The sequence below is a fragment of the Marmota marmota genome, unplaced genomic scaffold (assembly GCF_001458135.2).
Source record: "Marmota marmota marmota unplaced genomic scaffold, marMar, whole genome shotgun sequence".
Lineage (NCBI taxonomy): Eukaryota > Metazoa > Chordata > Mammalia > Rodentia > Sciuridae > Marmota > Marmota marmota.
Window position 1 is genome coordinate 5,952,815 of NW_026000077.1, and position 9,133 is coordinate 5,961,947.

Genomic DNA, 9,133 nt, shown 5'->3' on the forward strand with positions numbered 1-9,133 from the left:
CAAGACAGCAAGCAGAAAGCAAATGGCGGCTCCCGCGGAGTGGATTTTCGGCACAGAAACCACAGCCCCGCCAACAATCCCAATCCACAAACTCTCCCTGTATAAAAAATATTCCAAAAAAAAAAAAAAGGCGGGGCGCACTGAGCTTTCTTTGCCTCGGGTACTTACAATCCACTGCTGATTACACATTCAGCTTCTCCGCCCGGAGCGACCAGGTCTAGTATTTCGTTACCAATTTGGGACCTGGAACCCAATTTTGGCTTACAACACCTTGCCTGAAAAACTAAAGTATTAAGAGTTAATGCCATGAGTTAAAGCTGCTAACCAAAGAAAAAATCTTATTTGTCTTCTATAAAAAAATCATAACTTAATCCCTAGGTCTTCCCTGCTTTCCTGACTGAGTGGTTCTCCTGATTCACATCTCACGTTTTTGGTACCATGTGCATAGATGCACTTCATTTCTTCCTTCAATAATTATTTGAGAGTCTACTGTCTGCTAAAGACAGTTCGAGGAGACATTGGGGATGATGCACTGAACAAAACAAAGAAGTCTATGCCCCTTGCCACTCAGTGTGTGTGGTGATAAATGTGAAATATAAGCTGGTATGGTGCTGGCACTGACCAATCAGAAATGATACCGGTGGTTGTCTTGGAGTGGGATCCTCGAAGGACATGAGGTGCTAACTCTGTCAGTGCTGGAAGGTAGAGAGATCCATGGAATCTGGAAGGAAGGGTGGGGTCGTGAAGGCACTGGAGGGCTTAGGACAGAGAGCCGCTCTTTATCAACTGACGTAGTAGTATTTCAATGATTCTGAAAATTGATGTGGCTGAATATGAGCTGGTAATAAATGTCATGGAGAAAAATTAAATGGCATAACATAACCAAATTATGAATACAGTGACTTGTCCTAGGAACAATGAAAGAAAATACTCAGGTTCTGAAATAGAGCTTAGCGAGATGCAGTGAAAGAGGGGGATGGCAGTGGATGACGTACGAAGTTCCTTCATGTTTTCAAGCAACAGATTTTGTTTTGACACCATCTGTGAACACAGAACACCCTTGATCCTACTGTTGACTTGGAATGAGTCATGATCTCAAGGTCCTGATGTAAATGACAAAAGCATAAAATAACAGATGCTTAACAGGAGAAAATAAAATTCAGTAACATTGGAACTTAGGAGTGTCGAGTTATTAATAACCCTTCCCATTGACTTACCATGAGGTCACGGGTAGAAAATAAATCTTTAAGTGATTGACAAGAGGCAGAAGCAGCAGTAGGTCTCTTCTGCATAGCACACTAGATTCACACTTGGTTGTTCTCCAGGCAATGAAGATTGGGTGCTTCCCTAACAGCTCTATTTTTGAAGACAAAAAAATTGCATGCTAATCTGAATGGGCTGTGGATCTCACTTTTCATTCTGAAGCATCTTGGATTCAATGAAAGTCATTTTTCAGTAATAATTCTTGAGGAAATGACTTTTAAGGGAATCAAGAGTTTTAAAAAGTATGCTTAGGAGCTGTAAAGCAGACTGTAGAGGGAAAAATTAGGCCTTAATCTCTAGGATATATAAGGAACTCAAAAAACTTAACACCAAAAAAAAAAAAAACACAAAAAACCCAAATAATCTAATTAATAAATGGGTTAAGAAACTGAACAGACACTTCACAGAAGAAACACTATCAATCAACAAATATATAAAAAAACCTCCAACATCTCTAGCAATTAGAGAAATGCAAATCTGCTCTAAGATTTCATCTCACTCCTGTCAGAATGGCAATTGTCAAAAATGCAGTCAACTATAAATGTTGGTGAGGATGTGGGGGGAAAGGTACACATTGCTGGGCGACTGCAAATTGGTGCAACCACTATGGAAAGCAGTATGGAGATTCCACAGAAAAGTTGGAATGGAACCACCAATTGAACCAGCTATCACACTCCTCGGTTCATACCTAAAGGACTTAAAATGTGCATACTACAGGGACACAGCCACATCAATGTTTATAGCATCTCAATTCACAATAGCTAGACTATGGAACCAACCTAGGTGCCCTTCAGCAGATGAATGGATAAAGAACATGTGGTATACATACACAATGAAATATTACTCAGCTTTAAACAAGAATGAAATTGTGGCATTTTCAGGTAAATGAATGGATTTGGAGAATACCAACTCCATTCATTTACCTGCAAATGGTGGAGAAAAGCTATTTACCTAATGGTGGCCATGAAGCAGAGAGAGAGGAAGAGTAGGGAAGTGGGGGGGGGCAGACAAGGCATAATCCCCAAGGGCACACCCCCAGTGACACATCTCCTCTAGCCATACCACACTTGCCTACAGTTACCATGCAGTACGGTAATCCTTTTGAATCATTATCCCAGCAAATGGATTAATTCTAAGCTTTAAGTTGATTTCTCTAGGCATTGAGAAGTCTGAATGCATGGGAGTATCCATACACATTTGTATGGGATTATATACACACATTTTGACTTGGGTACAGAAAAGATTTTCCTCTCCATTTGTAAAGTTGCCATTGATTTTAACATGGCATAATTCAACAATTCTACTACATTGAGTGCCCTGTGGCTGTGTGAACTCAAATGTGAATGGTGCCTGCCTTACTCCTTTCCTTGAGAGAAAGCCATTAGGATGCCTTCCCCTTTCTTTCCCAGGTTTAAAGAATCTGATGAGCCTAAAGTCAACCAACCCAAATACCTGTGAACATACCTTAATTAAACCGGGACGTTAATAAATTACAATTTACTTTAAGAGAAAGAGGTGTCAGCCTAGTAAGCTGATGCTGGGGAGATTCTCCCGAGTCCCAGGTTGTCTTTGTAAAGCAGTAAAGATTCAGCCCTCTCTCTGAGAACTTCCTACACTGACCACATAGAAGGAAGAGAAACAGTGTGAAATGATGAGCCTGAAGCACTGAAAGAGCTGGATGTGCTTCTAAAGCATTACATAAAACAAACTTTAATCTTATTTTTAAGTGACTTTCACAGTTTGCTTTTTTAAAAAAATTGTTCTAATTAGTTATACATGACAGTAGAATGCATTTTGACACATCATACATTATTGGAGTATAACTTCTTCTCCTGGTTGTACATGATGTAGAATCGCACTGGTCATGTAATCATATACGTACATAGGGTAATGATGACCAATTCATTCTATTATCCTTCCTACCCACACCCTTACCCTCTCTTCACTCCCCTCTGCCTAATCCAAAGTGCTTGTATTTTTTCCCCTGGCCATGCCTCCTTATTATGAATTAGCATCCTCATCTGAGAGAAAACATTTAGCCTTTGTTTTTTGGGGATTGGCTTATTTCACTCAGCATAGTATTCTCCAACTCCATTTACCTGCAAATGCCACAATTTCATTCTTGTTTAAAGCTGAGTAATATTCCATTGTGTATGTATACCACATGTTCTTTATCCATTCATCTGCTAAAGGGCACCTAGGTTGGTTTCATAGTCTAGCTATTGTGAATTGAGCTGCTATAAACATTGATGTGGCTGTGTCACTGTAGTTATGCACATTTTAAATCCTTTGGGAATAAACCGAGGAGTGGGATAGCTGGTTCAATTGGTGGTTCCATTCCAACTTTTCTGAGGCATCTCCTTACTGCTTTCCATAGTGGTTGCACCAATTTGCAGTCCCACCAGCAATGTGTACCTTTTCCCCCACATCCTCACCAACATTTATAGTTGCCTATGTTCTCGACAATTGCCATTCTGACAGGAGTGAGATGAAATCTTAGAGTAGATTTGCATTTCTCTAATTGCTAGAGTTGTTGAAGATTTTTTTTATATATTTGTTGAATGATAGTGTTTTTTCTTCTGTGAAGTGTCTATTTAGTTCCTTAGCTCATTTATTGATTGGGTTATTTGTTATTTTGGTGTTACATTTTTTAGTTATTTATATATCCTGGGGATTAATACTCTATCTGGGGTGCTTATGGTAAAGATTTTCTCCCATTCTGTGGGCTCTCTCTTTATGTTATTGATTGTTTCCTTTCCTGAGAAGAAGCTTTTTAGTTTAAATCCATCTCATTTATTGATTCTTGATTTTACTTTTTGCACTTTAGGAGTCTTGTTAAGGAAGTCAGTTCCTAAGCCAACATGGTGAAGATTTGGGTCTACTTTTTCTTCTATTAGGTTCAGGGTCTCTGTTCTAGTGCCTAATCTTTTATCTACTTTGAGTTGAGTTTTGTGCAGGGTGAGAGATAGGGGTTTAATTTCATTTTGTTACATACGGGTTTCCAGTTTTCCCAGGACTGTTTGTTGAAGAGGCTATCTTTTCCCCAATAAATATTTTTTGTGCCTTTGTCTAGTATGAGATAACTATATTTATGAGGGTGTGTCTCTATATCTTCTATTCTGTATCATCTTCATGTCTGTTTTTGTGCCAATACCATGCCATTTTTGTTACTATGGTTCTGTAGTATAGTTTAAGTTCCTGTACTGTGATGCCTCCTACTTCACTTTTCTTTCTAAGGATTGATTTGTCTATTCTGGGTTTCTTATTTTTCCAAATGAATTCATAATTGCTTTTTTTATTTCTATGAAGAATGTCACTTGGAATTTTAATAAGAATTGCATTAAATCTGTATAATGCTTTTGGTAGTATGGCCATTTTGACAATGTTAATTCTGCCTATCCAAGAGCATGAGAGATTTATCCATCTTCAAAGGTCTCCTTCAATTTCTTTCTTTAGTGTCTGTAGTTTTCATTGTAGAGGTCTTTCACCCTTTTGTTAGATTGATTCCCAAGTAGTATTATTTTGGAGGCTATTGTAAATGGGATAGTTTCCTAATTTCTCTTTCATGGATTCATCACTGATGTATAGGAACACATTTGATTTATGGGTGTTGATTTTATATTCTGCTACTTTGCTAAATTGTTAGTTTTAGAAGTTTTCTGGTAGAAATTTCTGGATCTTCTAAATATAGAATCATGTTGTGGGCAAATAGTGATAGTTTGAGTTCTTCTTTTCCTATTTGTATCCCTTTAATTTCTTTTATCTGTCTAATTTCTCTGGCTAGAGTTTCTAAGACTATGTTGAATAAGTGGTGATAGAAGGCATCCTTGTCTTGTTCCAGTTTTTACAGGGAATGCTTTCAATTTTTCTCCACTTAGAATGATGTTGGCCTTGGGGTTAGCATGCATAGCTTTTATAATGTTGAGGTATGTTCCTATTCACCCTAGTTATTCTGGTGTTTTGAACATGCAGGGGTGCTACATATTGTCAAATGCTTTTTCAACGTATATTGAGATGATCAATTATTTTCTTTAAGTCTATTGATGTGATGAATCACATTTACTTAGTTCCGTATGTTGAACCAACATTGCATCCTATCGTTTTAATATGTTTTTGTATGGGATGTGCCAAAATTTGATTGAGAATTTCTGCATCTATGTTTATCAGAGATATTGGTCTGAAGTTTTCTTTCCTTGATGTGTCTTTGTCTGGTTTTGATATCAGGGTCATACTAGCCTCATAAAATCAGTTTGGAAAGGTTCCTTTCTTTTCTATTTCATGAAATAATTTGAGGAGTACTGGTGTTATTTCTTTGAAGGTCCTTATAGAACTTGGCTGAGAATCCATCTGGTTCTGGGCTTTTCTAGGTTGGTAGGGTTTTGATGGCATCTTCTTTTTCATTGCTTAAAATTGATCTGTTTAAATTGTGTATGTCCTCCTGATTCATTTTGGGTAGGTCATATGTCTCTAGAAATTTGTCAATGTCTTTTGGAATATTTTCTTTTATTGGAATATAAATTTTCAAATAGTTTCTAATTATCTTCTGTATTTCAGTAGTGTCCGTGGTGATATTTCCTTTTTCCTCACAAATATTAGTAATTTATTAGAATTTCTCTTTATTTCTCTTCATTAGCGTGGCTAAGGGTTTATCAGTATCATTTTTTCAAAGAATTAACTTTTTGTTTTTGTCAATTTTTTTGAATTTTTTGTTTCAATTTTATTCATTTCAGCTTTTAATGTTTTCCAGTCCTCTACTTTTTAAATTAAAAATCAATTTTTTTTGTAGATGTAGATGGACAGATGATTTGTTTATAAAAATAAAATTCATGCTACAGCTCAAACCCAGGGCCTCACACATGTTAGCAAGCACTATGCCACTGAGCAACAGTCCCAGGCCTTCTACTGCTTTTGGTGTTGATTTGTTCTTCTTTTTCTAGGGCTTTGAGATGTAATGTTAGGTCATTTATTTGTCAACTTTCTAGTCTTTCAATGAATGGGCTCAATGCCATGAACTTTTCATCTTAGCACTGACTTCAGTGTCCCAGATATTTTGATATGTTGTATTGGTGTTCTTTGTTTACCTCTATGCATTTTTTAAATTTCATCCCTGATTTCTTCTCCTATCCATTCCTCATCCAATAATGTATTATTTAGTCTCCAGGAATTGGAGTAGCTTCTATTTTTAATTTTTATTTTTTATTTTGTCATTGATTTCTAATTTCATTCCATTATGATCTGTTAGAATGCAGAGTAGTATCTCTATTTTGTGTGTGTGTGTGTGTGTGTGTGTGTTGCTAAGAATTGCTTTGTGACATAAGATACGGTCTATTTTAGAGAAGGATCCATGTGCTGCTGAGAAGAAAGTGTATTCACTCTGATGGATGAAATATTCTATGTGTCCGTTAAGTCCAAATTATTGATTGTATTATTTAGTTCTATAGTTTGTTTAGTTTTTGTTTGGAAGATCTATCCAGTAGTGAGAGAGTGTGTTAAAAGTCACCCAGCATTATTGTGTTTTAATGTATTCGATTCTTGAATTTGGGGTGGGTTTGTTTGATGTACATAGATGCTCCATTGTTTGGGGCGGTTGTTATGTCTTGTTGATGTATAATTTCCTTAAGCACTATGAAATGTCCTTTTCTTTTTTTATATATTTATTTTTAAGTTTTCGGTGGACACAACATCTTTATTTTATTTTTATGTGGTGCTGAGGATCGAACCCAGCGCCCCGCGCATGCCAGGCAAGTGCGCTATCGCTTGAGCCACATCCCCAGCCCAAATGTCCTTTTCTTTAAATAATTTTTTAGTTGTAGATGAACACATAATATCTTTGTTTATTAATTTATTTTTTATGTGGTGCTGAGGATAGAACCAGTGCCTCACACATGCTAGGCAAGAGCTCTGCCATTGAGCTCTAGCCCCAGCCCCCTGCAATCTCCTTCTTTGTACCTTCTAACTACCTCTGACTTGAAGTTCCACTTTATCTCATACGAGGATGGAAACCAATGCTTGTTTACATGGTCCATGTGAGCAATAACAAACATTAATCTTTTTTCTAATTTTTTTTTAGTAGTAGTTGGACACACAATACCTTTATTTTATTTATTTATTTTTATGTGGTGCTGAGGATTAAACCCAGTGCCTCGCATGTGCTAGGTGAATGCTCTGCCACTGAGCCACAACCCCAGTCCCCCCAAATTAACATTAAATACATATGTTTATTAAATGAGGCACAAAGATTATAATATTATAGCTCTTTTCAAGAAGGTAGAAAACCAGGTTGTTTTCTGGTTGCACAAAATTATCAGGTCTATTATTATCCTGTTGCCTATTTCTGTTAATCAAAGGGTACTACATATATGAATATAGTCCATTAAATAGTTAGTATCCCTCAAGGCTCAGCAAATTAGGTTGTTTCTGTGTACATTTTAAAGTTTATAACTTGATAATTCATTGATTGAAGTTATGGTGCTGTCTATATTAGGGCTTATTCAGACAAATGCCATTTGCTAACTATGGAAAAGCTTACTTTTCCTGTGTTTACTCATCTCCAGAGAACAAAGGCTAAACCATATAAATTACATTCCTCCCTACCATTTCAATAGGCTAAAATTAGGTGTAAATAATGGTAAGGGTTAAAGAAGAATGAGTTCGAATAGCTACAGTTAAAAAAGCTGCATCTTCTAGATAGGATCAAGTGCTCATATTTACATTTGATGTGAGACATTGATGTGTGCACATCTTCTGGCTGTACAAGGGGAATACCTTAATTTTCTGGGAACATCCTTTCTTGCTAATATTTTAGTAGAAGAAATCTGATAATGAACTCTCTTTGAAACATCATGCTTGGTGAATTCTGTTGCTTTATGTATCACTTAAAATTGAGCATTATAGAAATATAATATTTCAGTTTTAACTGCCAATATGTCTATCTAGATAGTCCTATTACCTTTTCTGTCTTCAGTGAAATTTCTGTCCCCAAGTAAGGCAGGATTACAATTTATAATCTGTTTCCTAACAGATTGAGTTGGTGTAGTACATTCTTGGTCATCAGAAATACCCATGTTGCTGTGAGATTTTGAGTTGGTAGCTATTCCTGATGTATAGAAAAGCATGATATATATACACTATGATCTCAATCACACAAAATGGGATATTATGTATATATATATGAAGGGCCTAGGACACACTCAACTAAGATGGTCATGACCAGGACCACTGTGTTCTTTGCTTCTTGTATTTTTCTGTTTCCTGTAATGTACATAATAACTTTTTTTTTTCCTTTGGTACCAGGAATTGAACACAGGGCATGTAACCACTGAGACACATCCACAGATATTTTTATTTTTTATTTTGAGACAGGGTCTCGCTAAGTTGCTTAAAGCCTCACTAAGTTTATCCTGAGGCTGGCTTTGAACTTTTGATCCTTCTGCCTCAGTCTCCTGAGTCACTAGAGTTATTTATGAGCCAGGTACATATTAGCTTAAAAAAAAACCTTTAAAAAAACCAAAAAGGAAAAGAAAAAAAGCTGATCTCCTTACAGTTATTTTAAAAAGTACTCACCACGTGAAAAAATCCAATGCTTAATTATTAGGTGTTATTCAACATTTGTATAAACATTATCTCTAGAAGATACCCAAATGCTCAATAACTTGGCCATACCCATTTTATAGATGAAGTGGAAACAGGAGATTAAGGAATTTACCATGACATTGCTAGTACGTGCTAGAGCTAGGATGCCACTGATGACTCTCAAATTTTGATGAGGATGCAAATCACCTAGAGGACCTTTGAAAAAAATGCATTGTCTGATTCTGTGGCTCTGAGGTGGAGCCTAAGAGTCTGCATTCCTAACAAGTCAAAGCTCCTG